We start from the raw sequence: 27,750 nt of genomic DNA, 5'->3' as shown, positions 1-27,750 counted from the left end.
AAAGCCAGTGAGATCAGGAAGCACAAGGATGGTTGCCTCACCCCCATCTCAGCTCCACCAAAATTCATCAGCAAGCTTGCACTGTCTCCATACTATACCCCAGTCTGAAACCTGACTGAAATGGGTCTAGATACTCTATTTTATCCAAGATTCTCTGCAACTACCATCTGACTACCTTCTCCATAACCTTCTCCAAAAAGATTGGAAATTGGGGGATAGTTATCCAGAATGGAGGGTTCCAGTGATGATCTCCCAAGTAATACATCCTTACATTATACAAATAGTCCTCGACTTACGACCATTTGTTTAATGACCATTCAGTGTTACAGTGGTGCAGAAAAAAGTGACTTACAACTGGTCCTTGCACTTACAACCATTGCAACATCCCTGCAGTCACATTATCAAAATTCGGATGCTTCGCAACTGGCATGTACGATGGTTGCTGCGTCCCAGGGTCCCAATCATTTGTGATCTTCCCAGGGGGCTTCTGACAAGCAAAGTCATTGGGGGAAGCTGAATTCACTATATGACCATGTGATTTGCTTAATGATTTCAGCAAAAAAGGTCGTGAAATCGGGCACGACTCACTTAATGACCGCATCGCTTAATGATGGAGGTTCTGGTCCCAATTGTGATTGTAAGTCAAGGACTACCTGTATATTCAAAATAAATGAGTGCAAAAGGAATACTCTGGTACAGTCTGTTCCTCCCCATCCAGACCCAACAGCCTCCAGACACTGGTTTAGTATGTTGACAGCTTCACTTGTCCAGCCCGGAGTTGAGATGTAGAGCTGGGTATCATCAGTGTACTGATGATACTGAACTCTTAGTATAACATTCCCAGACTAGTCTCTCTAAAGCACAAATTTGAGCATTGATATTTTTTATATTTATAAGCTCAGAAAAGGGATAAAAATGTTTAGCTAGCTGGGTTTGATTTCTGGTGACTAAACAATTTTGAACATATATTTGCCATCTTGATCTACCTTTGATAGTAACTCATAGCTCTGCCAAGGACATACCAGTGATCTTCTTGACCTCATTTTATCAAATGAAAACCTTTATTATGGTCACTGACTGGCATTTTGTATAACTTCATTTCAAAACAGAGATTAAAAAAGAATTAGTAAATTAATACATAAATGTGCAAATGAAAGAGGCTAAACGTGATAGGAATATGAATTTTATAATACTATGAAAAAAGGAAGAACAAAATATTTATATTAGTCTTGAACTACTATTAAAATATTTACTTAAATATTGAAATGCTGAACTATTGATATACTAAAATACTTAATAGAATACCATTAAAATATTATGCTATGAATTATCAGTTGCTCAGTTAATTTTATGGGAAGCTAGTAGGATTTCATAAAACTCAGTTAAAAGAAAATGGGTTCAATCTTCCTTCATCTTGTTTTCTTTCATACAGAAGCATTGTGTCCTATAGGATGCCAGACAATACAATCCAATACTTCATTTTTACAGCCGGAATATAAGCAAATAAGCTTTTACAAGTAGTAGTATGGAATTAGTAAAAATTATTAAACTGCTCTTTACAGGGATTACAGGGTATTCAATGCAAAAAAGTAGGAATTAAATTATGTCAAACTCTCAGTAACCAGCCAGCATGAAGGCTAATCTAAATACTGTCACCTGCAGTCATGTAAAATTTTGTGGTGCTACTCTTGATAGAATCATTTTTGTCTGACAGAAGTAAAGATGTGTAGGAATGTGTTAAAATTTGGGGGGGGATTACAGCTAAAAAGCCACTTAGTATGCCACTCTTTTCTAAAGCACAGTATAATAAAATACAGGTAGTCTGTACCTGTACGACCACAATAGGGACAGAAAATTGGTCGTTAAGCGGGGTGGTTGTCAACTGAGTCACCATGTGACTGGACCCGATTTTATGACCATTTTTACAACAGTTGTAAAGCGAATCACATGGTCATTAAGCTTATCATATGGTCATTAAGTGAATCCAACTTACCCAATGGGGTTTTTTTGCTGAAAGCAGTCAGTCTTTATTTGCTCCAGGTTTGATGGATTGAGTCTTCTTGCAGTCCATGTTCTGTAATTTGAAATTATACCTTATTTTCTATATCTCTCTTTCTCAGTGCCCAACTTCCCAGCCATACATTACCATTGGAAAGACAATTGTTTTAACTCTTCTTACCTTTAATCTCACTGAAATGTTTTCAAGTTTCATATTCTTATTTAAGCTTATCATGACATTATATTTTGAAGTTTAATTGGATGGATATATGGTGAGTTTTAAATCTTTCCCAGGAAGAATTTTTTTTTACTTCCCCATTGAACTTGTTCTTGACTTGATTATTTCCTAGTATTTGAATCCTTAGTTAATTGGTTAGATAAATGTATTATAGGTTCTGTGCAGTATTTGATCATGCTCCACTGTTATATAAGAAAATATTGTCTTACTTTTTCAAAGGTGTACTTACATAAATTATTGTTAAAAGATTCACATTTTCTAAAATAAATGAAACAAGGTTTTGAAGATTTTTTTTGTATAGACACAAGGAATGTTTCATTACCTATGCAAGGCAACCTGCCCAGAAATAATATAAAACTTTTACAGTATGTCTACTGAATTGGAACTTAATTCCCTTTATAGATTTGATACAGAATATTCATTGAATCGCATAAAGCAAAGATATTGGGAACAAGGGGAAAGTCCTAGTAAATTATTGCTCTCTTGATACTCAGGGCAAGGAGCATAATGACTCTTAGAAAAACTCGGCATTTTTATTCTTTCCAACCCAATAGGGTTCTGGAAACTCTGTAAAGGGGCTTGAGATTCTGTCCATTCATCTGTCAGCACAATAACTCTCGGAATGGAATGTGAGCAAATTTGGTATGGTGGGAGAAGCCAGCAAAAGAAAGACCAAGTTAAAAATGGGAAACAGTCCAGAAAAATCCCCCCTCCCCGGGTATTCTTAGAGGAGAAGCAATGGGGTAGCCGCTCAGAGTGCTGCTGACTGCTCCATTCTCAATCCTTCTCCTTTTCTGACAGGTCCTGTGACCCAGGGTTGAGCTGCTATTAAGAACTCCAGAGGTCATACTCTGCAAGCTTTCCCTACCTTGTTTTCATATTGGACTTCAAGAAACTAGGTTAAAGGTTACTGAGGAAAAAAATAATACTTTTTCAATTAATACGGTACTTCCAAAGATTTCCTGTGATCAAACTGTTTACCTAGCGACCACCTTGATCTCATCCGGAAATAATGCTATTAATTAGATAATTCTTTGATTTAGGAAAAGAGGAAAATCACCCAGTTTTGATAGCTAATGGTAGAGTAGTAGAGACATAACCTTGAATAAGAAATGCTGGTTGTATTACTAAACATGTGCTTAGCCTTGAAAGAGAGGAGAGGGTGAGAAAGAAATTCAACATTGCCCTCTTCCAGTAGTCCTTGTGGAATCTGCTTCTGGCCTGGCCTGTGTTGAAGTGCTGGCACTAACCTATTGAGCGATGTAAGACATATATTAATTTTTCCCCTCTTATATTGATGGAGATTTATAATTAAGCTTTTTTGGGGGAAGACCTTCCAAATTTGTTTAATGAAGCTTATACAACTGTGAGTGTGAAAGCTGGTAGTGATTTTGCTAATTGTGCAAATTTCATTGTTAAATGTTGATACCAAAATTTTGATAGTGACTCTGGTACTTAGATTTTTTTTTCCCTTTCCTAGTGTTTTCCCCACATGTGCAGGGTCCGCTTTTTTCCCAGATCAACCAAATGTTCATCCGTTGGTTGTGACAGGAATTGACTGACCGGCTTGTCACCCAAGCCCGACATCGTGGGCTGAGAGAGAGGGACCGGCCCAAAGTCACCCAGCCGGCTTTTGTGCCTAAGGCGGGATTAGAACTCACCGTTTCTTGGTTTCTAGCTTGGAGCTTTAACCACTAGACCAAACTGGCTCTCTCTCAAACCGACTCTGGTACTTAGATTACAGATTATATTACCTTTAATTGTCAAACCTGTGCCACCTAGTTTCATAAAATGGCAACAACCTTCAGATAATATTAGAGCATTAATGGGCATTTTAAATATATATTCAGAAAAATTAGAATCAGAAGTGGCAATCTGGTTGGATGCAGAAAAAGCCTTTGTTATGGTGCAGTTCAATTTTTTAGAGCAAGTTTTCATCGAATGTAGATTTCCTTTTGTTAAAATTTGGATTAAAATATAGTATTCTAATCCTTTGGTCAGGATTATTACAAATGTTTTGATAGCTTGTTCTGAAGCCACATGTATCTTTTTCTTTTCAAAGTTTTGAAAATATTTTTTCTACTTCAGTTTTCCTGACCTCTTTTATGACTTCTTGTAGCTCCTCAGGATCACTTTTGAATAAGTTAAGCATATTCAATCTGTTCCTTATATTCTCACAGTATATTCTCCAGGTCATATCTTCCTGGTGCTCTTATTTTATTTTCTGAGTTTGACCTTGTATTTGACAAACAGTAATTCACACAATCTGTACCTGGAAGTGTTCTGATTTACCTTATCCCCCCCCCCCCCCCCCCAATCTTACGTTTCTGCTAACATAGAAGATTGTGAATTCTGATGTTTACCATCCAGGGATGACCTAGTGTAGAGTTATCAGCTAAGAATTCTCTTTACAGTGTTCTATTAACTGTCTCCTATGTTACTGTGGTTACCCAATACAGTACAAATCTTCTTGTAATTCCAGGTTCCTCTATTTTTTTTTCCAACTTTGGCATTCTGATCACCCATTTAGCATCTCTTGCAGTTTGCCAGAGTGTTCCTCCATTGTAGAAGTACACATTTGCATAATATTGATGTGTGTACTTCTAATATATATGAATTATTTCTTTGAATCGTAACTGAACACATACTGTATATGCTTGTTGACAAGATGAGAATTTTAGATGCCAAAATACATCCAAAAAATTCAGTTCAGCTTATCCACAGATGGGCTTATCCACAAGTATATATGGTAAGTTTTTCCCTAGTCTTTTAAAAAGTGTCTCTATATCCCATATACACGCATGTATAAGCCCATCTGTGAATAAGCTGAACCTAAAATTTTTAACCAAAATACCATGAGAAATGCACTACTAGCAGATAAGACAGTTGTGAAAATTAAAACATATGAAAATTTTAAGGGTCAGCTTATCTACAGGTGGCGCATTTTTCTTTTTTCTTTTTTATAATAATTTATTACAAATTACAATTGCAAAGATAAAAACTAAAACTAAAAAAAAGAATAAAAAGAAAAATTAGAAAGTGCAGAGAAGAAAAAATAGAAAGAAAAATAGAAAAAAAGTAAAGATAAAGAAAAGAAATATATAAAGAAATGACTTCCTGCTTCATCACAAGAAGTATAAACAATTTTAGTAACTTATCACCTTCTCTTGAAATAAAATAAATGATCTCTTCTTCCTATATCACATCTCTGATCTAGAAAAAAATCCTTAAAGCTTCATCGTTTCAGTCCTGATCAGCAAAAGTCCATTAGGGTTACCAGAGATAAGAACATATCTATTTTAACCTTATCAAATAAACCAACTTTATATTCCTTCCTTTTCACAATCTTGATCTTTTGTCCCTTCCAATAATGTCCTAGAGCTTGATTTCTTTTCATTTTTTCTTTGTCCCTTCTCACAAAATTCTTCAAAGCTTTAACAAGTCTCTTTTGTAAACCCAATATAAGAAAATTACCCAGGTGACTCACTTGGCTTATTATTTGTATATCCCCTTTAATTATTAAGACATTAGCTGGTTTTTTTGTATATCCAGTGTAGCATCTTTTTCCAGATCATTCTTGTAGCCTGTCATTTTTAAATCCACTTTCAGATCAGTCTCAGTCTTGTCAGGTAAAACTTGTTCCTCTTTCATAACACCTTTGAAATGCAGTCTATCTATAGAGGCAGACACCCTTAAAATTAACTTCTGGGTCCATTGTTCAAAAATAGCCTTCAATATGTTAAAATATTTTGCTTCCTTCTGTATTAGTAAGTCAAATTTAAGTATTCTTCTCCTTTAATTGTAATCCTTAGTTCCTTCTAATTCTCTCTCTAGTGTCCAACCTTCAAAGTCTCATCCTATCATTTTTTTTTTTAAAGAATTCAAAACAAAAGCATTTTCCCATGGGAAGGATTCTTATAATTAATTCCAAAATCTTATTTCAAATCCATCTGGACCCTTAGTCCATTTGTAATTTTCCAGAATCAAAGTTCTAATCACCCTTTTGCTATTTATTCCCTCAGAAATTTTTATTTAAGTCCTTAAACTTTTATTTAAAACTTTTTTCGATAAGGATTGAAGGAAACTCACCAGTCAATCCAAAGGTTCCTAATAGCTGAAAAGCAGTTAACAAACAATGTCCAAAAGTGATTAGAAAAGGAAGTATGCAAACCCAGTGCCTTTTTGAAGGTGCCGACTGTGGTTTTAGCAAGATGGCTATTTACTTGTCTTCCAGAGCTCTAAACCTGCTGGAGATTGCTGTCTTGTGGTCTCCTTGCGAGGAGCAACTGTCTGGAGCACTTGTGGGTGATCTGAAGACCTTGCCCGGAGAGGAATTATGAAGAACCAGTCTACTCATTGGTTCTTCATTCCATGGTGATTGTTGGCTCTGTTTTTAGCAGAACTGTCTTCAGTTCGCCATTTCTTCCCCAGAAGTTAGGTGGTGCATTTTTCATGGTATTTTGGTTAAAAATTTGAGGGTTAGCTTATCCGCAGATGGGTTTATCTGCGAGTATATATGATACTTAGCAATGTCCTCCTTGAGAATTATACCATTCCAATTCCTTTGAATGTGTGACCTAAATGAATGTGTGCCCTATTATATAATCAGTTGAGTTAAAGTTAGAGTGCATCATTCTGATCTTAGATCACTTATTTCTAAGACATTGAATTTAATATGCTTCATTTCCACATTGATAATTTTACATTTTCCTTGGTTCATGCTTCTCACATTCCATGTTGTATTGTGTCTTTGTAAAGTAAGGAGCTCCTCTTTCAATCCTGGCAGTTTCACTGACCAGGCTTCTTTGTGGCTTTGCTTTGGCCACATCCTCACCTCTAAATCTAATGTAGAAGTACTGGACTCTTACCCAATACCCAGAGGATTGGTTTATCTGATCCGGGGGAGGGGGTCTTCAGTGTGTCTAAATGTTACAGCCTTGTCTGTAAATGGTTTTTCTTTTGGGAACAACATAGGAGTGGATTTGCTATTGTCCTGTAATGTTAATTTTGGATTTTTTTTTCCTAAGTGGGTGGGCTATCCTTGTACCTGAAAAGCTCCACTGTCCTCATTCCTGTCAAGGACGACTCTTAGCTTCTCTTTCCCCTCTTAATCTTACTAGAAAAGATGACCTCAAGAGCTCACATTGCCATCAGTGTGATGGGGTTGTTGGAACTACTCAGCCTTCCCACTCCTGGAGGATAAAAATGTTTAACATAAATGAATAGTAAATAATATGCAAATATGCAATTCCTCAACTGCATTCTGTCTTCTCAGAGAAGCCATCTCATGAATTTCCTAAATTGACAAACAGGAAAAAATCTGGCTACTAGGAGAACACTTTTCTAAGAATGATGTCTGTATTTAAACGATGAATGTAGAGTTGGGTCAGATTAATAGTTGGTGGGTAGAGTAGGGCAGGAACATAAAAAAAAACAAACCCATACCTTTTCCCATAATGATTTTTCTGAATATCCTGTATTAATAATAGCCTGCTTGATAAAATGTAGGTTATAGAGAAGATGAGGATTGAGGATCTATATGAAAATGTGATTAAAAAATGATGTATAGTTAGCACAGGTATAGTATATTCCATAAAAACAATCAAATTGTAGCCCTTGAGTCCTGTGTGACATGATTCATATAATTTCAGTAGGAAATATCTCACAAAAAAATTGTTAAACTGGGTTAAGTATGATATGAATTTATTTATTTATTGGCTTTTTCTTTTAAAAAAAAGACATATGAAAAAGCAACAAAAACAGTTGGGACACAAAGTGCTATAATACAGTATATACAAATTACAGATGTTTTATATAAATGTTTCTGTGTATGTTACACATGTATAGACATGTATTAAATGTAAACTAACTTGAAAATGTATTAGTACTTGAGTAATGTTGATCAGGTTGGGAAGACAGCAAAAGGAAAAGATACATAACTATTTGTTTGCTGTATATATTCCTCTTTCCCCTCCAGAAGAAAATCAGAGGTTTTGTTTGTTCTTTATTTTGGTTCTGTCACTGAATTTTGATCCTATTTTTTTCAAGACTGCATCATGTTAGACTGCATCATCTTGCAATGTTGTTAGGCTTTTCATCGTGTCAAGTTTTCAAACTTCACAGTGTAAATAATTTCACACAGAAGAAAAGGGATGACAAAAGAAGAAGACAAGATGTTCTTATTTTTGTCAATTGTTAACTGCAGCAGTCATTAATATGTTTTAACTTCCTGAATAGGAAAAGTTAACTTCCTGAATAGGTAGAGTTTCAGGTGAAAAAGCTACCAATACTAAGGTAAATTGTACTGGCAGCTTGATGTATAAATTGAGTTTATTATCATTGGTATTCATACTAATTAATTAAAAAAATCAAAGTGCTACCAAGATGCATAGAATCCATTCACCCAGATTCAAATGAAAACATTTAGCCAAATATGCACTGGGTTAAGTGCTAAAATTGGAGATGTAATCACATAAATATATACTTATTTCATATTTTCTGTTCATATCCCCAAATACCTGTTTAAGCCTTTTATAGGAACATATAACAAATTACGATTTACTGTTGGGTCTAATAGTATTTCCGTTTGGTTATTAAGTACTAAAATATATTAACAAAAGCTTGCTTTTCCATTTGTTAACAATAGCGTGTTTAATTATTTAATACACAATATTATGATAAAAGTAACACATATTACTAGGTTTAAGGAAAGGAAGAATTCAAGGCAATAATTCCATTGAAAAATTAATTTTATTTATTGTAATAATAGGATGAAATGTTCCATTCATTGTTATCAGTTCCTCGTGCCTATTTACTTTTTAAAAAGCAACATAGCTGTTAGTTATGTGAAAGGCATCAGAATGGTTTTTGTCTTTTGAGATTGGAATTTGCCCTCCCATGTTTCGGAAGATCTGAAGATGCTTCTGTGAAAAGAAGATTAAATGAAATGGTTTATCGCCCATGTTTATAGACTATGATACCCATATAGAAGGCTCAGGAACAGAAGGTTTTCCCACTGTGCAACTATTGTTTCTTTCTAGTATATAAAAACCTCATAAAATGTTATTAGCTTGACTCAGAAGCATCTTTCTGTTTTGCTGAGCATATAAATAAATAAGCGGGAGCAAGATAGCTGCCTTAAGCTTATTTTTAAAGATTCCAGTAGAATATTTGAGCTTCAGAATGTGACAATCCTTAGAAACAGCGTCTGATCATGCAAAAGAAAACGTCTAGTACTGTATCAGAAACAGGTATTTATTGTAAGTCCTTGGTTGAATTGCTTCTCTCATATTGCAGGAGAGAGCTTGAGATGGTGCCTGATAGAAATAGGCTGGTCAGCAAACATTTCAATATATGCTACTCCAGATTTGTAAACTTAAGACTATAGTCCTTTCGAGTGAAGAGTTGCAGGAGAGTTTGCAGCTCAAGGCCCAGATGAGTTGTCCTGATTAATCTCACCCTTTACTTCTTTTATGTACTGCTAAGAATAAAAAAAACAAAGGATCAGAACTTAATAACATTTGCTGATCATTTAATTTGTACCTCAGTACTCTAGCTAAAACTCTAACTACAGCTAAATCTTCCTCAGGAGAACTCTAATTATATATTAACACTTCTTATGACACATCATATATAATTAAAAGATGAGCTCTACCTGCTAGAAATTTGCAATCCTTGTGTCAAACTATCTGTGAGGTTGATTTGGTGGCTCACTCCTGAGTGCAGAAGGCTTGTTTTTTCCCCACAGAAATAGCCGGGGTGGGTGGGTGCTGGTCCTGGTCAAGACTAATAGGGGACTGATAATGGTTCTCTTTCATTATGAGAAGAAAATCTGTTTGTCCAAGGTTTCCATACTGTGCATTTTTAAAGAAACCCTTACCATGTATGACCTAATTTCTGTCTTTACCCTCATACAGCTAAATAGTCTCCACGCAAATACATTTTAAACATTCTGTGCAAAGAATGGATTCCAGTTTCTTAATAATTTTGGTGGTTCTTTCCTTTATGTTTTCCACTTCTACATTGCTCTTTTTGAGATGTTGGAACCAAAAATGTTTCATAAGAAATGACCTAGCTGACCTTGAATGATACAAAATAAACCTCATAGAATTAGACTGGTTTACTGCTTGGATGGGAACACCATCAGAACATCTGTGGGCTGTAGGCTAGATCGAGATGTTGAAAAAATCCCAGAAGTCAGTGGTAAATTGTATCCTTATTGTTGACCTGTCCATTAAATCATCAGAGGCGGCCTTAATATAAGGGAATTGTTTCTTTTAAGTAGAAATGTTGACTGTATTTCAAAGGCAGGCACACTGTAGATATATTTAAAAGTATTACAGTTTTGCCTTCTTACTTCTCCTAATAATCCCTAACATGGATTTTTGCTTTTTTGTCAACTTCTGTGAACTTAGTTATATTTTAATTGAGTTATCCACTGTGACCCCAAGATCTCTTTCTTGGCCAATTACTGCCATCTGAGATATTATTCAGTAGGTACAAAGTTACATATCAACTGATTGCAATTATGCTTAAAGTGAATTTCTGTGAATGCTGAAAAACAAGAAAAAAAGTGAAAATACTATAACATTAAATCAAAACTAGTTTTTTTCTATTATTGATTGAGGAATTGGGCCTCAGAAATTTTTGCAAAAAGAGAAGAGCTATCCTTATTACTAAATGTATTTCTTTTATTGAAAGAATATACACACTTTCCTATTAAATACAGAGAACATTAGTTGCTTGGGGGTTTTTTTTGCTTTCAGTCATGAAAAACAGTTATAAATCAAGAAATAAATAGTAGACATTTTAAATGGTGCTATACCAGATTAATAATATTTAAATGCACCTTCTCCATTTTTTAAAATGTTTAACTTATATTCCTTAAAGGAGAATGATTGACTGTGGTCTGTAGTTAAATAGCACACAGTCCCCCTGAGGTGCTAGCCTGCCCTGGGATTTATCAGCCTGCAAAGAGAACAAGATAGAATTTATTTCCCAGCATTAGTGTGGCCGTGTGTACAAGAAGAGCTAGTTGTATATAAAAATAATGATGTGATTTTTAAAAAATGTTCTTGGAATCATTCAGATCAATCTTTATTAATCAGATGTAGCCATATTGTGTGCATCTGTGTTTGTCCACCTGTGTTGATGGAGCAAATTCCTCCCATCTACTAGCATCCTCTTCTACATTACCTATATCTTCTCCAGGACTTTAGGAGACTCTCCAGAGCAGATTTGGAGGACAGCAGGGAGGAAGACAGAAAAACAAAGTCCTGTTAGTTGAGCAGAAGTCGGCTGGTGCTAAAGGACAGTTTCTCTGGGCCAGCTGCAACATTGTCACTTGCCATCTGCAATGTATGTTCTGAAAAAATGGCTCATTGAAAGATGCTCTTTAGCTGTTTATTTAATATATCTATATTTATAGGTAAACATGGAACCATAACAAACATATATACTTTACACAAGTGACAAGAATTCTTTAGTTCTTGAGTCTCCTGGATCAGTTCTTTTATGCACTTTTTTATGCAAAGGCCAAATGTAATTGCTCAGTACTGTATATTTTTGGCTTATAAATTCTCCCAGCAGCACTGGCTCTTCCTTCTCCCCTACTCTCTATTTAGAAAGTATGAAAGAACAGGCCACTTCTTTAAGGAGCTTACACAGAGGAAATCTGTGAGAAGGGAAGAATGGTACAATTTTTTTCAAGGAAATTGTCTGAGAGGATTTTATTAATTGAGGGCCAAATTCCAGACCAGACTGCAGCAAGAATTAGAGGGTTAAGGCAAAGGCATAGCTTCCTATTATATAGTGGCACAAACTCAAATACAGGCAAATTTCCCTTGATGTTCATGGATCAAAATGTTTGGGGTAAATCTGATGAGAAATTGCTGTTTTGGCAAAGGATCTTCCATGCAGTCAAAACTCAGCTGTGCTGAGCCTTGGGCGCTGACTGCATATAGAAACCTACACATGCATTGCTAACAGTTGGAGACAGGGCAACGAATTCTTTGAGAATTTAATCTCTGCAAGCTCTTGGCTGTCTCTAGCCAGGTTATCGCTAACATGGGAGCACAGGTAGTTTTTTCACCAGACTTTCCATTTATGGGTCATGGGGCAAGAAGAGAAAACATAATCCTGAGAGTCAGCAATTGGTTACACAAATGTTGCTACCAAGCATGGTTAGGCTTCTACAACAATAGTCTGTGCTTCCATCATGAAGGACTCCTTGGGAAGAAACAAGCTAAATCTTATGAAGATGGGCAAGAAAGTGTGTTTGGCAGGCATCTTTCCAGTCATAAAGGAGGGTGTTAAATTAAAACAAAAAGGGGAAGGGTGGAAAAAGTCCAGAACCAAATATGTAGACAAGGTGTTTCTACATTAGTGCACAAAATATGGCAAATAAACAGAACTAGACATCCTAACTCCAAAAGACAAATAATAGGTGATAGGCATCATTGCTGGGATGATATTCATGCTTGGGTACATGGCACGAGAAATAACACATTATTAAAAAAAAACCAGATCTAACAGAAATAATGGAGTGTTATATATAGGGAAAAAACAGACTTTGCTTTTCAGGAATCAGAGCATGGAAATCCTGTTGAAAAATGTGAAAGAATAAAAAGAGAAGCAATTATGGAACTTTGTTGTAGATTACCTGGACAGGCCTTTCTGCATCAGATGCCCAGTATTTTTAAGAGGCATACAATAGTGATATTGGGAGATTTTAATTATTAAGATAGAATCTACCTCTATCAAGAGTTAGAGGCCCAACAGATTCTTGTCTTCTCTTTCCAACAACTTCATTTGTCAGGAGGAAAGAATATGGGGGTTTGCTATCATGGACCTAATAGCTGAAGAAGTGAAGGTATCAGATACTCTGGGGAAAAGTGATCATATTATCCTTGAATTTGTAATATCTGGGGGAAGAGGACTGAGCAAACCTGCATATTGGACTTCAGAAGAGCAGATTTTGATCATCTTGAAGGGATAAATTAGATTATGTATTGTGAAATCCTTAAGAAAAAAAAGTATGCCAGAAGGATGGGAAATTCTACAAAATGCAATACTGAAAGCACAATTGCAAACAATGTCTACAAGAAAGAACAGTGGGAGAAATTGTGGATACACATAAGTTCAACTGCTGAAAAGAAAAAGAAATGAATAGGAAATAGAAAGAGGAGGACATAGCTAAAGAAGAATACAAGGTAATCTCCAGTAACTGAAGGAACTATGTTAGAAAGGCTAATGTTCAGAATGAGGTAAGCCTTGTGAGAGACACCAAAAGCAGCAATAAAAAAGAATTCTCTGGGAGTGTTAGAAACAGGTGTATTGTTAGGAGAATGTCATAAATTGGTAATGGTGAGAAGGCACAACTTTACTCCTAATTTGTTCCTCTCCTCTCTAAGAAGAGAATTGGGCCCTACCTAGTCATTGTTATGTCACTGGGAGGTGGAGGGCAGGAGGGAACTAGTTTATGATAGGTAAGGATAGGGAAAATGAATTCTGATTCCAGAACTCCATTCTAGAGTTTTGAAGGAAGTAGAGGTGATCACAGAATTGCTCTTGGTAACCTTTGAGTACTCCTGGAAGACACAGGAGATCCCAGCAGGGATGGTTTAGTCTAATGCCAAGTAGGCACTGGCCTAGCGTGCCAAGGCCACCCTTCCCTCCAGAACTTTCTAAAAATGCAAATGTTTGCATTGGTGGGGGGTGGCACCATCAGTCAGTGTAGCTTAAAGATGCCCTATACCTTTGAGCTGGAACTAGATCCCAGAAGACTGGAGGAGAGCAAATGTTTAACCCAGCAGGTTAAAAGTACCAGGAAGCAGGTTCAGGCTAGACATAGAAGAAACTTCCTGATTGTATGAGCTATCAGCCAGTAGTACAGACTGTCGTATGAAGTTGTAATTTCTTCATTGGAGGTCTTCAAACAGAGTCTGTCAGAGATGCACTGTGAATCCTATTTTGGTAGGGTTGGTCTAGACTTCTAAAGTACCTTCCGTATCTATGATTGTGTGATTTATTGGAGACCTGCAAGTAAGCTAGGAGGTGACCTTAGTTGTTACCATTGCCCTATTTCTGAGACCCATTCACAATTAAATCCTGAACAATTATCAGTTGGTTTGAATGATTTTTAACGATATTCAAAATTGAAGTGCATGCTACTTTTACAAATTGTGCATTATCAAATATACTTAAGTTATTAAAAGGCAGCAAACGTTTTTTGTGAGGGCCAATTTCAGTCTGTTACTTTTATTGCTACATATATTGATAGAACATGTAATATTGAATATGGGCACACATATAAATAAAACTATTCAGTTTGGCTTTGGTTGACTTGCACACCACTTAAAATGATCTAGAGCTTTATTAATATAAAATCTGTCAAGTTCTCCACCTACCAAAAAATCTTTGTGTTTTGATGCAGGATGGAGATAATGACCAGTTACAGTTGAATGTTGTATTTTTAAAAATGGGACATCAACTCTTTTTAAATTATTTTTTGCTTTTGTTTAATCAAGAGAAGAAACAGAAAAAGAAAGAAAAAGAAAAGAAATATATAAGGCATCTCATGCAGGTATATACAGAGTTTTACCCAAAAATTTCAATAAGGTGTAACCATATTTCATTACAACTGTTCACAAGTTGCAAGCAACATCAGGTCTTTAGTTCATTGATAACTGGGGCCATAAATTTATTTTTCCAATGCTGAAGAATAAATCTCTTAATAATAAGGGTGCAGAGAATTTATTTCTGTAGTCCAGTCCTCAGTTTCACTATAGTATTTAAGTATGGAAAAGACTATGGACATCCGAAAATATTAAAGCCTATCTCAAGACAAATTAATACATGCAATGATCTCTTCCTGGAATATGATTTTAGGATACTGGAAGACACATGTTTGAATGAAATATCATCCTCATTGCATCTCCAACAACATAGTGAATTGCTTTTCTGTACAAATGTAACAGGGTCAAATAAGTCTGATTTTTTTGTTTGTTTGTTAAATAATCCATAGTCTAGTCTATTGTAATTTTTGATGCAGAAATTGAGACTCCCATTGTTTAGACAAAATAGAGATCTCCAATTCCTTATTCCATTCAGTCTTTAACATATGGATATTGAATTAATTTATCAAAAAGTATTTATAAAGACTAATTGTGGGATTTTTAGTCTCTTAGGATTTGGGAATTCTAGTAATTTAGATGTCTCTGAAAATACTACTGGCGTAAGTGTAAAGTTTAGCAAGATATTAAATTAGCAACAAGGCAACCTAAGTCTTGGGGACTGTCTTTTACCACCAATCCAGCTGCTTATTGCCAATCCTTAATAAATCAAAGACATCACAGAACATTTGCTCTGACTAGATTCAGTGGACTCCCTCTAGCAGTCATAGATGGTAAATACCAAAAGATTCCCTTCCACGAACGACTTTTCCCCATGATTCCCATGCCACAGAGCAATGTTTCTCAAGCTTGGCAACGTTAAGATGTGTGGACTTCAACTCCCAGAATTGAGGGTGGCTGGGGAATTCTGGGAATTGAAGTCCACAAGTCTTAAAGTTGCCAAGCTTGAGAAACATTGCCATAGAGGATGTGCAGCATGTCCTATTGCATTGTAATTTCTATTTGAACTTGCGTGATGTATTAATTTGGCCTCTCATAAACAAACTCCCTGGAAGAGACAATCATTAGTATGTCTCCTACCTCCTAGCAGATCATAAGATCACTATTACCCATAATGTAGCCAAATGTTGCCTTGCTGCCATGAAGGTAAGGCAGCAAATATTATCTAATAACATTGCATTTCCCACTTCTTTTTAACCTCTTTTAATTGTTATTTTTATGATCTATGGAGAACTTTATTTACATACACATCCTTGTACACATGCTAGTCTAAGATTGCAATAAAGTTTACTTACCTGCCTACTAGTGTAAATATATGTAAAGCTGCTATGGAGAATTTACTCTGAGTGTAGCCATACAAAATTTGGTACTAGTCAGAAGATAAGTGTAGGGGTGTAATTCAAAATTTGAAAACCCAATCTCCCATCTTTAATTGACAAATGCATCTTTCTCAAGGACACATTTGGAATTGAATCCCCCCAAAATTTACAGAACACTGTACTGAGTTTTTCAAAATGTTTTCCATGTATGTGTATACGTGTGTATCTCTCTCTGTGTGTATGTATATATACCAAAGGGTAAGTTTTAAAGACTCCCATCTATCAGGATCTAAGGAAACCTCTTTATATATTTTATTCATATGTAACGTTAGAATTTGAGAAATATTATATAGAATAAGAATATATAAATAATAAATTCAGTACATATACAAAAAAGATAATCAATGTATTGATAAATCTTTGCCCTTTGGTATAAGTGCTAATTAAACCAATTACCAACTTCCCATATGCACTAATCAAACGTGTCAAGGCTGGAATCAAAGTATGAAGTACAGAAATAGTAAAATATTGTTGGCATATAATATTAATTTATATTCTAATGCATTGCAAGAAGAACTATGGATATTATCTTGTCTAAAAGCACATTTTAAGAGTTCTAAACTTATGTCAAGCATCAAAGGGGAAAGTCAGCATTCTTTATCAAGTGAAAAAGGAGGTGAAAAACTACAGTTGAGTTTCACTTTGGGTTTGGGGAGGCACATAAAAAATCTTGGCCCGTTTTATAAATCCTCTGAGGAATCCAAATTTAGTTAAGGTTATTTATATAGTATGTATGTATGTATATATATGGTCCATAGATTTTATCAAAAGGGGCATCAATTTTTGTCTGTTTCTTTTTCCCAGCAGGCCTTGAGAGAGTTTTAGGTGAGTGCGTCCTGGAACCACCTCAGTATCTGGTACAATCTATTGAAAGGGTAAGCAACTCTCTTGGGGCCTGATTTGCACTACATAGTCATTCTCGATAAGGGTACAATAGCATGAGTGTATTAATATTTATTAGACATTTCAGGTTTCAATTATGCCTTCCATAATGTTCCAGCATTCTGGAACAAAGATGCAGTAGCAGATCATCACTGTAACCTGAAATTATGAAAATGATGACTGGAGAAAATGTAGCTATTTCTCCAGTCAAGATTGTAAGACGTTCTAACTGTAATTCAAATCTTGCTTTTTGTAGCTCTGTAATAAAGAGTTATTGTAGATTTGAATATTCACCCATTAAACTCACATCACACAGTATGTTTTAGATACTTTAGAGCAGATGGCTGAAGGGAAAAATACTGTATTTGTAAGGTGCAAAAATTGTGCATGTGTCCTTTGCCTGAGGTAACTTCTGCTCACTCAGGCTTATCAAATTAGAATTTGTGTTACATGCATAGATACGTGCATGGATATTTAGACACATTATGCAAGTGTAACTCTCTTCTTCCACAATGCTGTAATGCATAAATAATTGCTTAGCACACTGCCTGCTTCAGCCAGAGCAAACCATGCAAATGCGGGGATCTTCCTGAACACAGGAAGGAAAAAATAATAGCATTTACTGTAAAAAGTGTACAAAGGCAAATTCCTGCATGTGGAATCTTATAATACAAATTATTTATGCTTAAAATATTGTAATAAAACTAGTTATTCATCTCACATTGCAGTTCACAAGGAAATTATGAAGTCAGCTATATGTATTTGTATACAAGTTTCTCAAAACCTGTGTTGAGCAGAGTTGCCAAATCTCAGGCTTATCTTTCTGTGTAATTTTTACATGAAATCCTGTAAGGTATTTCTCTTCACTGAGAATAATAATAATAATAATAATAATAATAATAATAATAATAATAATAAACAAAAGAGTTATAATTAGTGCATGTGCACCCCCACACACAATTGTATGAAACAATAGACTTGAAAAAAATCACAGACCTTTTCTGCTCTTCTGACTCCTTTTCAGCATATTCTATCCAGTGTTATATAGTTTAAAAATAATAGATTATCTCAGATCACTTCAGATTGATAATTTTTACATCCTGTGATAATGCATTTCAGGGAGTTATTCCACTATCTCTTTAAATTCACTTCTTTCACGGTTTTGAGTGTCTGCGCTCCTCAGCTGCATAACAGAGGGATATAGTACAGTTGTCAACTAATCAAAGCAGTCCTGTGTTTGAACATGACAACCAAGCCATGTTTGAATTTGTGCAACACAGATAAGATTAACATCTGTAAAATTCCCTAATACACAACAGTAGTATGTAGGTGCTGGCCATAAACAGACTTAAGGTGTCCTTTTTTTGGCAACAATAGAATAGCAGCAGCAGCAGCAGCAATAGTAATAGTAATAGTAATAGTAATAGTAGTAGTAATAATAATAATAATAATAATAATAATAATAATAATAATAATAATACAGAGGGGCTAATTTTGGCTGCATAAGACCAAGCCTTAAGAACAAATGCATATAAAGCCAGAACTGAGAAGACAGCAACAGACAGCAAATGCCACCTGTACAAAGAAGCTGAAGAAACAGTGGACCACCTAGTTAGCTGCTGCAAGAAGTTTGCACAAACTGACCACAAACAACGGCATGACAAAGTAGCAACAATGATGCATTGGAATATCTGCAAGAAATACCATTTACCTGCAAGCAAGAACTGGTGGGATCACAAAACAGACAAAGTCATAGAAAATGAAGAAGCTCAAGTGCTCTGGGACTTCAGAATTCAAACAGACAAGCACCTGCCACACAGCACCCCAGACTTAACAATTGTTGATAAGAAAGACAAAAAAGTCTGGACAGTGGACACTGCAATACCTGGAGACAGCAGAATAGAAGAGAAAAAACTGGAGAAAATCACAAAATACAAAGACCTGCAAATAGAAATAGAATGACTGTGGCAAAAGAAAGCAAAGGTAGTACCAATAGTTAATAGGTGCCTTAGGTGCAATCCCAAAATATCTGGAGCACCACTTGAAGACCATCAATATTGACAAAATCACCATCAGTCAATTGCAAAAGGCAGCTTTACTTGGAATAGTTTATATCCTGTGACGATACATTTAACACCATCAAACAACAACATCTGTCTATCCCAGGTCCTTGGGAAGGACTTGATAGATGGCTTAAAATGCCTTATCCAGTCTAAACATCTGTCTGACTGAGCAACCAACCATAATAATAACAACAATAATAGCTCAGTTTTTTCTTAGAATCGTGTGTATATTAAGGTTTGAAAACTGGCAGCTGAGATTAGAAGACCCAGTATATGATGACCTCTGATGAAATGAACACTCACACTGGAGCCAGCTGGATCTTGGGAGGAAGATTGGAGGTTTGGTTTTAAAATACCTTTTACATTTGTATAACATGACATAACATGAGCCACTTTACAAATTACGATATGTTCTTCTGTCTTTTGTTCTGTTGGTGGCTCACTGTTTTTTGGAGGCCAGCATAACTTCCTACTGATATACTGCCAAGGTTTTTCTGCCTTGTCTTTTCCCAGAGCTATGCTAGTCTGGCACAATAAAAGCAAATAACACTACTAACACAAATAACACTTTTTTTTTTTTAATAATCTTCATTAGCTGTCAATATGATGAATGCATTTAAGAGAAGAGCCTCGGGAAAGCTGTGGGTAATAAAAGCTGTGGTTGCAGCATCTCCTATTTAATCAGTTATAAACTTCAGTCTGATTCTCTGAGTTGAAAACCTAAATACTATTCTAGGTCATGAAATGCTATGGATAGCATTTGTTCTCACTTATTTTGGTTAATTAATTGTTAGGCTGAATATTTTAAGGAGTTACAGATCATGTAATGTACAGATTATTTGATTAACAGAAATCTTCCTTTTGAACTTGCTTGATAAGGGAAAATATGTGTACCCCTATCTGTTGGACACATATGAAGATCCTGTACATGTTCATTTCACAGTGCACAGGACAGATTGATTTAAATTAAGGCAATTTAAATAACCAAGAAGCCTAGATGGAGTTATGGAAGGGATTTAAAGATATCCATTCCCCTGATGTTTCTTTTGTGATGCTTGAATGCGTGAGTCCAGGTGTGTAGTTGGACAGGTGAACTAGGGATTAGGGAACCAGGGTTTTTGGACTTCTCTCTCAGTCTTCCACCTATCAATATTATAGAGCCACAGAATAAGTGGCTGGTATCCAAAATGTTTTAAAGATAAGGTCTAAATCACTTCCCTTCCTACACAATAGATTTTAAATTGAAAAATATAAAATGTTTAATCTTGATTGCATACACATAGGTTTGAAAACCACCGTTGGTAGCTGATTCCCAAAATAATTCAAGGTAATAACTCTGTCAAGTGGAACTCTCTTTTGGATTGTTGCAATATGCTGTATATAGTTCTTGAAGACCGCTCAGAAGCTTACACTGGTCCTGAATACAGCAACAGACCCTCTGTATTTCCCCATGTAGCATCTCTACTGCAAGAGCTGTACTGGTTACTATTTTTCTTCTTCCAGGTGAAATTCAAGGTGCTGATTGACAGCTTTAGAGCCCTCCATGGCTTAGGACCTGGGAATCTATGGGACTACCTTCTACTGCTAGCTTTTGCTTGCCCAATAAGATCAGGAAGGGTGGACCTTCTCTGGGTCATCTCCAAAACCATGGCAATGAGCCTTCTCTGTTGTAGCCCCCTTTCTCTGGAACAGCATCCCTTGTAAGATCAGAGTGGCTCTCATTCCACTGGTGTTTTGGAATGTCATTAAAACCTGGTGATTCCAGAGTTTTGACAATAGATGTGAGATATGGGGGCATCTCCTTCCCTTGGTGTGGAAGCTGTGGCTGTTTCTTCAGTTGTTTTGTCGTATTATTACTATTATTTTTTAGTGCTGTTATATTTGAATGTTTGTATTTTGGAAGCCTCACAGAGCTATGTTTGGCTTAAAGAGGCATATAGATGATGATAAATAAATTTGTAAAATTTACAGGCACATACAAACATGAGGGACAAACTCCACACTGCAGATTTATGAGCTGATTTTTTCAACTTGAGTGGGGAATGTCAACTGCTAGAACAAGGAATAATTATCTTAAATAACCATCTTCATTCTCCTTTTTTAAAAAAGGTATTTTATTTTAAACATCTAGAGGTAGACTTACATCTTATAAAAAAGAAAAGAGGCTTGGTTATTATGCTGCTTAACACCTGGTATACTGTTTATTTCTCATAGCTTTAACATTGTGTATATGTGTGTGTTTAAGACAGAGGTCTGTCTGTCTTAAGGCAAAATAAATGTGGAAAAAAAGAATTATCTGTTTCAGAGTATGTGAACTGCGACTCCCAGAATTTCTCTTCCAGATTGGAAGAAAAATACAGTGGACATAAATTACTCTCTACTCTCCCCATTTCATAAGTCATGACTTTAAAAGAGGCAGCAAATCTTCAAGCTTTGCTTTAGCATCTACCAGAGATATGTTGTAGAGGAAAAACCATTGGATAAGATATCTGGGGTGATGGAAAGACCAAAGCGAATCTTACCTGTTACTAAAGCCATGGAATTACAAGCTCTCAGTAAACTTGAGATTCCCTTCTTGACTGCTGCAATCATTTCACTTCTGATCTCACATACTGGTGGCTTCCACCAAAAAGACTTTGTTTAAATCTCATCATATCATGTACAGAACCAGGCTTTGGAATCAGTATTTCACTACAGGTAAATTTTCCTTATGAATATATAACCACAGCAGGAGGCAGCACCTGGCTAGCCTTGTCTGCATTTGAAAGCTAAGCAGGATTAGGCTGGGCTAGCATTTGGATGAGAGACCTCCAGGGTATATTAGGATTGCAGAACAGACTGGGAAGTTGAAATATTTCTTGCAAGAAGAAAACAGCAAACCACGTTCACACTGTTGCAGAGAAAACTGCATGGATGCTTCCATAAAGTCATCAAGAATTGAACCTACTTTGGTGTGTAAATTCAACATTTATTATACAGGCCTAAGTGAAGGGTGCAAAATATTTACTCTGGATAGTGAAAATATAATTTCAGGGAAGTTCTTGGTCATTTGATGTGTTTAGATATGCTAGGCGTTGGCCATGCCATGAAGTTATAAACAATTAGAAAGTAGTATAAGGAATGTTCATTTTTGACCTAACGGTAGGAGTGCTTCAGGGATGGGCTATTTTTATTATCAAGGCCAACCGACCAATTTTCTGGTTCCTTCATGCAGTTGCTGATTGGGTGGTGACCTATAGGCAAGCAGATACTTCACGCCTTCGCTCTCCTCCACTTTCATCAGTGGAGGAAGCAGTATCTCCTGGCAACAATCTCAACAAGACAAGCATAAATAAGTAGGCTGTTGCTCCACTGTACTCCTTAGGCATCCTGCTGGTAAGCAGCTTACAGGGTTATATGCATTGTAAATTGGATGCTGTATAATGCTATAAACAGAGTTGCATAGTTCAGATAATTTAATTTTTCAGCTTACCTGTCAGAGAGCTCCTTATGAAGCTGCCTCACAAAACAATATGATTTTTCATCCAGCACATAAAGTGAAGCCTTTTCTGGCTATTCATGCCAAAGGAGGCTCACACGTGAGATGAAATAGTGCTGGACTCCACTGAATGTTGATTTACTTCATTCCCTTGGTTTTGTTTATTTGAAGATGAATGTTAAAACCTACAGTGTTATGTAAACAACATTGGAATTGTTCCCTAAAGTCTGCTATGCATTCATGTATTCTGGTTTGGAAATGGTCCCTAAAAACAGTATTTTCCTAGGGCTAGTATTTGATTATAGATGGCCCCCAAAAGGCTATTTCTTCTCCTTCAGTATTCTTTTTGTGCAGTGCTGGCAAGCGTAATCCTGAATTGTCAAGCTGAAATTTTGTAGTTAGGATTGGAGGGGTAAAGTGGAATCATTGTCCAGTCTAGTCTTTTCTGGTAAACTAAATTTGAAGACAGTGAAGATATGAAATGATAAAGAATATTTGCTCATAAAATGTTCTTTTAAGGAACAATTGGGAAGGGTGGGGAAGGAAGCTAAAAGTTTCTATTTCTCTAACATGGCAGAAAGAACTTTCAGAAATAATTCCTTGGTGATTAGTGCAACTTTCACTGTTATGCACAAACTTTCATCTTTTTTTTTTTTGAAGCTTGTATTAATTTTCTGTTGAGTTTGATTACTTCATTGGTTCCATCTATTTATTTCACTGTGCCAATGACTCATGCCACGTAACTCCCCATGTAGTTGCTCTTTTGGTCCGTGCTGCTAAAAGTGTTACTTGTTTCCTTTCAAACTATGCTGGAAAACAGGTTTCACTGAACTAATTTTCTCAAGTAATAAATACCAGCAAGCTAAATGGAGTCTCTGTGCATGTACTGAAGGAGATTGGAACATGGACAATCTCACTGTGTTTGAGGAGGGATAGCAGGATAGTGCAATCTCCTTAATTTTTTATCTTAGGCTTAATTGAAATGTTCAGTTAGGCCAGAATTTGGCACTAATTGGAATACTTGTCTTTTGAAATCTCAGACTTTGACAACACACATCTCACACCAAAATGAAAACACTAATGGAATTATTGAGACTGGAAGAGTCATTATTCATAAGGGAGAAGCCCATGGTCAGCATAGGGGACATCCCAACACTTAAAAAAAATGGAGGAGGGGAACAGAACATGCATTGATATGATAATATTCTGACCTTTTTTTTTTTCTGATCAGACATCAGAGCTAGTCCTACAATTTGCCAGAATGAAGCAGTCTCACAATCTCAGGTGCCAGAGTTTAGAATACCAGGAAAAGGCAACACAGTGTTGATTATTTAGTAAATGTTGCCATCTTTTTTTCCACCATGGTTGGGTAGTATGGCATTAGGGGTTTTTCCAACTGACCTTTAGTGAACGCCATGCCATCTCTGAAGACTAGGGTGGCAGAAACCCCTCCAATAGACAAAGGAATCTTAAGGAGCTGGGCTGAGTTCTGTCTCTTCTAGACTCTCTGTTGTCAGCAGTTTTTCCTGGCAGAAGGCAGGAACAATACTCAGAATTCTCAACAAGAATGTTGGGGTGTGTGTGTGTGTGTGTGTGTGTGAGAGAGAGAGAGAGAGAGAAAGAGAGAGAGAGAGAGAGAGATTAAACTGGGTTGGGTAATGTTTTAAGCTGCATCTCTGCAGTGGTGCTCACTTCAAGTACTCAATTGCTGAAGTTCAAACCTCCATTCTGTAGAGTCAGTTCTGTAGTTTGCCGTGCACTTTTCCTTGCTAGTTAGATTTTAAATTAAAAAAATAGCTTTTCTGGACTGCATTTATCATGGGAATAAGTTTGGAGCTAGATTTGGGGGCAATTCTGCAGCAACAACAACAATAACAATTGGATGCTTGCTTGAAAGTGTAAGGTTTGCTAGCCTGGATTCTATAATTTCCAATGAGACTCCAGACAGAGGTTTTTCCAAAGAAAGTTCAGCTTTTATTGTTGGCCAAGAGAAAAGCGGGGTGGACCACTCTCTGTCTGGCTGGCAGAGAAAAGACAGAGAACAGCCACGCCTAGAACAGTTTACAACAGTTTTTATACTTTTTTGTCATCAGGAAGCATCTAGGAGGAGGGTCACACACACACACACACATACACGTGTGCCCGCCTTCCAAGGTTGTCAAAACATTAACTTAAGCAGTATAAACCAATAGTCAAGTTTCTAGCCCTCACTTGCTCCCGGTTCCTCGTATAAGGCTTTGCAATCTAGCTTGCCCCAAATCGTCCAGAGGATGTGGTTAGAAGCAAGAGCAGGTGCAAAAGTTCATGCATGCTCAGCTCTGAAGCACGACATTTGGCCTTTAGCTTAACCACATCTTTCCATTTCCTTTTACACCTCTGCGAACTTGTTAAAATGTCCCTTTACAATCAGCAGAAGCTTGAAGTACAGAAGCAAAATAGGCAGTTAGTCTAACCATTCCTTACAAAAGTTTGAAACTTTTGGGTTTCAGAGATCATATTCTGGAAGACATGCAAATGAATAAATTATTGGAGAAAAAAGTGTGGTTTTGCCCGTGTCTCTTCCATATGTCTGGAATCATACCATCATTGTCATATCCTGCATTCTATTGCTGAGAGGAAGGGTGAGACCTCACATCTGTGTTCTCAAAGAAAACAACAGCCATGAAGAAAGAAAAGGTTGGAAGTACACACCATGTTAAAAAAAGAAAAAAACCCTCAAGTAGTAGACGATCAAATTCTGAAGCACATATAGTTTATTCTCAATTTTCCATGTTATAGGGAGGTCTTGCTGGGAGAGAGTGGCCTATGAAAGCCTTGCAATGTAGTTCATATGAATCTTGCAGTTCAGTCTTGGAATGATTTTCAGTAACTTGGTGATATTATTACAGGGATAATATTGCCAGGTTTCATGGGGGGTGGGCTGGTTTTTGCAGAAAGCGAGGGAGAAGCTGACAGCAGTTCTGGCCTGTTATACTGTGTCTGTTCTGGACATGTCCTATTTTTTGGTCTTCAAATGTGTGTAAGGCATTTTTGTTGTTATTACAAGTATCCAGAATTCTGTCAGCTCCCTTGTGGATAGTGAATCTGGATGCCTCTCGGAGCTATAGACCTTCCCTTCCCACAAAATCCACCTAGTGGTCTGCTGCGGTGGGGTGCCCAAGACTTGATCTCTGGCATCTTATATTCAGCATGCTTTGATACAGATATTTGGAAATATGTCTGTACCCAGCTGTTTTTTCTATCTTTGTATGTATTGTATACTGTTTTTTTGGGGGGAGAGTATTGTTTCTGTTTTTTCCTTTCTTTTGTTTCATTTTTATTTGCAGGAATATGTGTATCACTTAAATGGATTTTGCACAGTGCAGAATCCTTCATAGTGTTTAGTTACCTAAACACTAGTCCTATGTCCCTCACTGTTCCCCTCAGTTCCTTTTTGACTCATACAATGGTTACAATGAGGTCTTTCTCCATTCTTAAAAATACCTAGCTGAGTCTTCTTAATCTCAATCTGCAACTGTTTATCTTCTTTATCTTTCTCTCTAGATTTTTTAAAAAGTGGTAGACATGATGCTTCATTTTCAGGAGATGGTGCTAGCAGGCTGTGATGTTGCCTCCTTGCTGAGCAAGTGGCATATTTAATTGTAAGCTGCCCAGAGTCTCTGTGGAGGCAGCCTCAAAACTGAAATAATAAAATAACCAAACAGATTTTATTAATTAATTAATTAATTAATTAATTAATTAAATTTCTCCCCCGGCCATCTCCCCACAATGGGGGACTCTGGCCTCTAAACTTTTGTTGTTGTTCAGTCGTTAAGTCATGTCCGACTCTTCGTGACCCCATGAACCATATCGCGCCAGGCCTTCCTGTCCTTCACTGCCTCCCTGAGTTTGCTCAGTTTCATGCTCATTGCTTCAGTGATCCTAAGCCTTACTAGGTATTGAATCACCTCCTATAGCGAGACAGACACTATATCTTCACTAACTGGGAGAGAGTAATGTAATATATGACTATATGTAGTGTCAAAAATCCACAGAACAAGCATGAAGAAACTGTTAAGATCCCACACATTCCTTGGAGAATGCTGGTCACTGAGCCATCAGTAATGATAGTATTAAGGTCAGTCCTCATTTTCTTGACTATGACCTAGCCAGTGAAACTTTTTCTAGCAAGTCATCTTCTATAGCCAATACCTTCCAGATGAAAGATGTAGGCTCACAACTCCAGGCCATTCTATGGCACTGCCAGCAGTACCACAAAAAAAAAAAAAAGATAATTTAGAGGAAGTTTCCCTAAGGCAGGGACAGAGATGTCAAGAAAGAAAGAGAAGGCTCATAGCCTTCCCCTGCTCAAAGAGCATGTCATTCCTACAGTGCTTCTGATAGCATTGCCTGTATCAGTGGTACCTTCACGCCATATTGTATTAACTACATCTCCAGTAATTGCTTTACCAAGCCATATCACCACCACATCTATGAACTCAAGGATTGACATCAGAAGGCGAAATCAAGTATCTCTCTTTCATAAAGCATGTACAGTAAACTAACTCCCAGGGTTATTCATTAGCATGAATCCCTGAGCAGGCTCTAACTAATCCCAAATCATCCACCCTGCTGGAACATACTGGCTAGGCAGAAACGATTGGAGATAAGCGGTCCCTCAGATATCCAGGCCCTATGCCATACAGGGCTTTATAGGTAATAACCAGCACCTTGAATTGGACCTGGAAGCCAAATGGCAACCAATGCAGCTTGCATAGCAGCGATGATACATGGGCATGTTGACAAACGCCTATTACTGCTCGCACTGCTGCATTTTGAACCAGCTGTAGCTTCCAGATGGTCTTCAAGGGCAGCCCCATGTAGTCATCTGCTTTACCATCCAAGGATAACAGCTCTTATACAGAACAGTTACTAGGTGTGGCTAATACTCTAGGTTTACAAGTACATCAAACAGTGGAACCTGTTGGTGATTCTGTTTTCTAGGCTGTGAATTCGGAGAGGTGTATATCGGTGGCTTTGCCACCTCTACTTAGGCTACTGAAAGCAGTGGGAGACATCTGGTGAAAACTGATCACAGCAT

General features: G+C 36.7%; 1 protein-coding gene across 1 annotated transcript in view; it reads left to right on the top strand.

Moving 5' to 3' along the window:
• The window catches only part of MAP2 (microtubule associated protein 2), a 254,107-nt gene that overhangs the window by 54,275 nt on the left and 172,082 nt on the right, over positions 1 to 27,750 (top strand). Inside the window, exon 3 of the mRNA XM_088135597.1 lies at positions 17,055 to 17,122. The gene's annotated coding sequence lies outside the window, so the exon portion shown is untranslated. The remainder of the gene's footprint in view (positions 1 to 17,054; positions 17,123 to 27,750) is intronic.

The sequence above is a fragment of the Python bivittatus genome, unplaced genomic scaffold (assembly GCF_059951505.1).
Source record: "Python bivittatus isolate LINGU-HERP-01145 unplaced genomic scaffold, Pbiv_v1 ctg000200_np1212, whole genome shotgun sequence".
In the NCBI taxonomy this organism is placed as follows: Eukaryota; Metazoa; Chordata; class Lepidosauria; order Squamata; family Pythonidae; genus Python; species Python bivittatus.
This window is presented reverse-complemented; position numbering and strand designations above follow the sequence as displayed.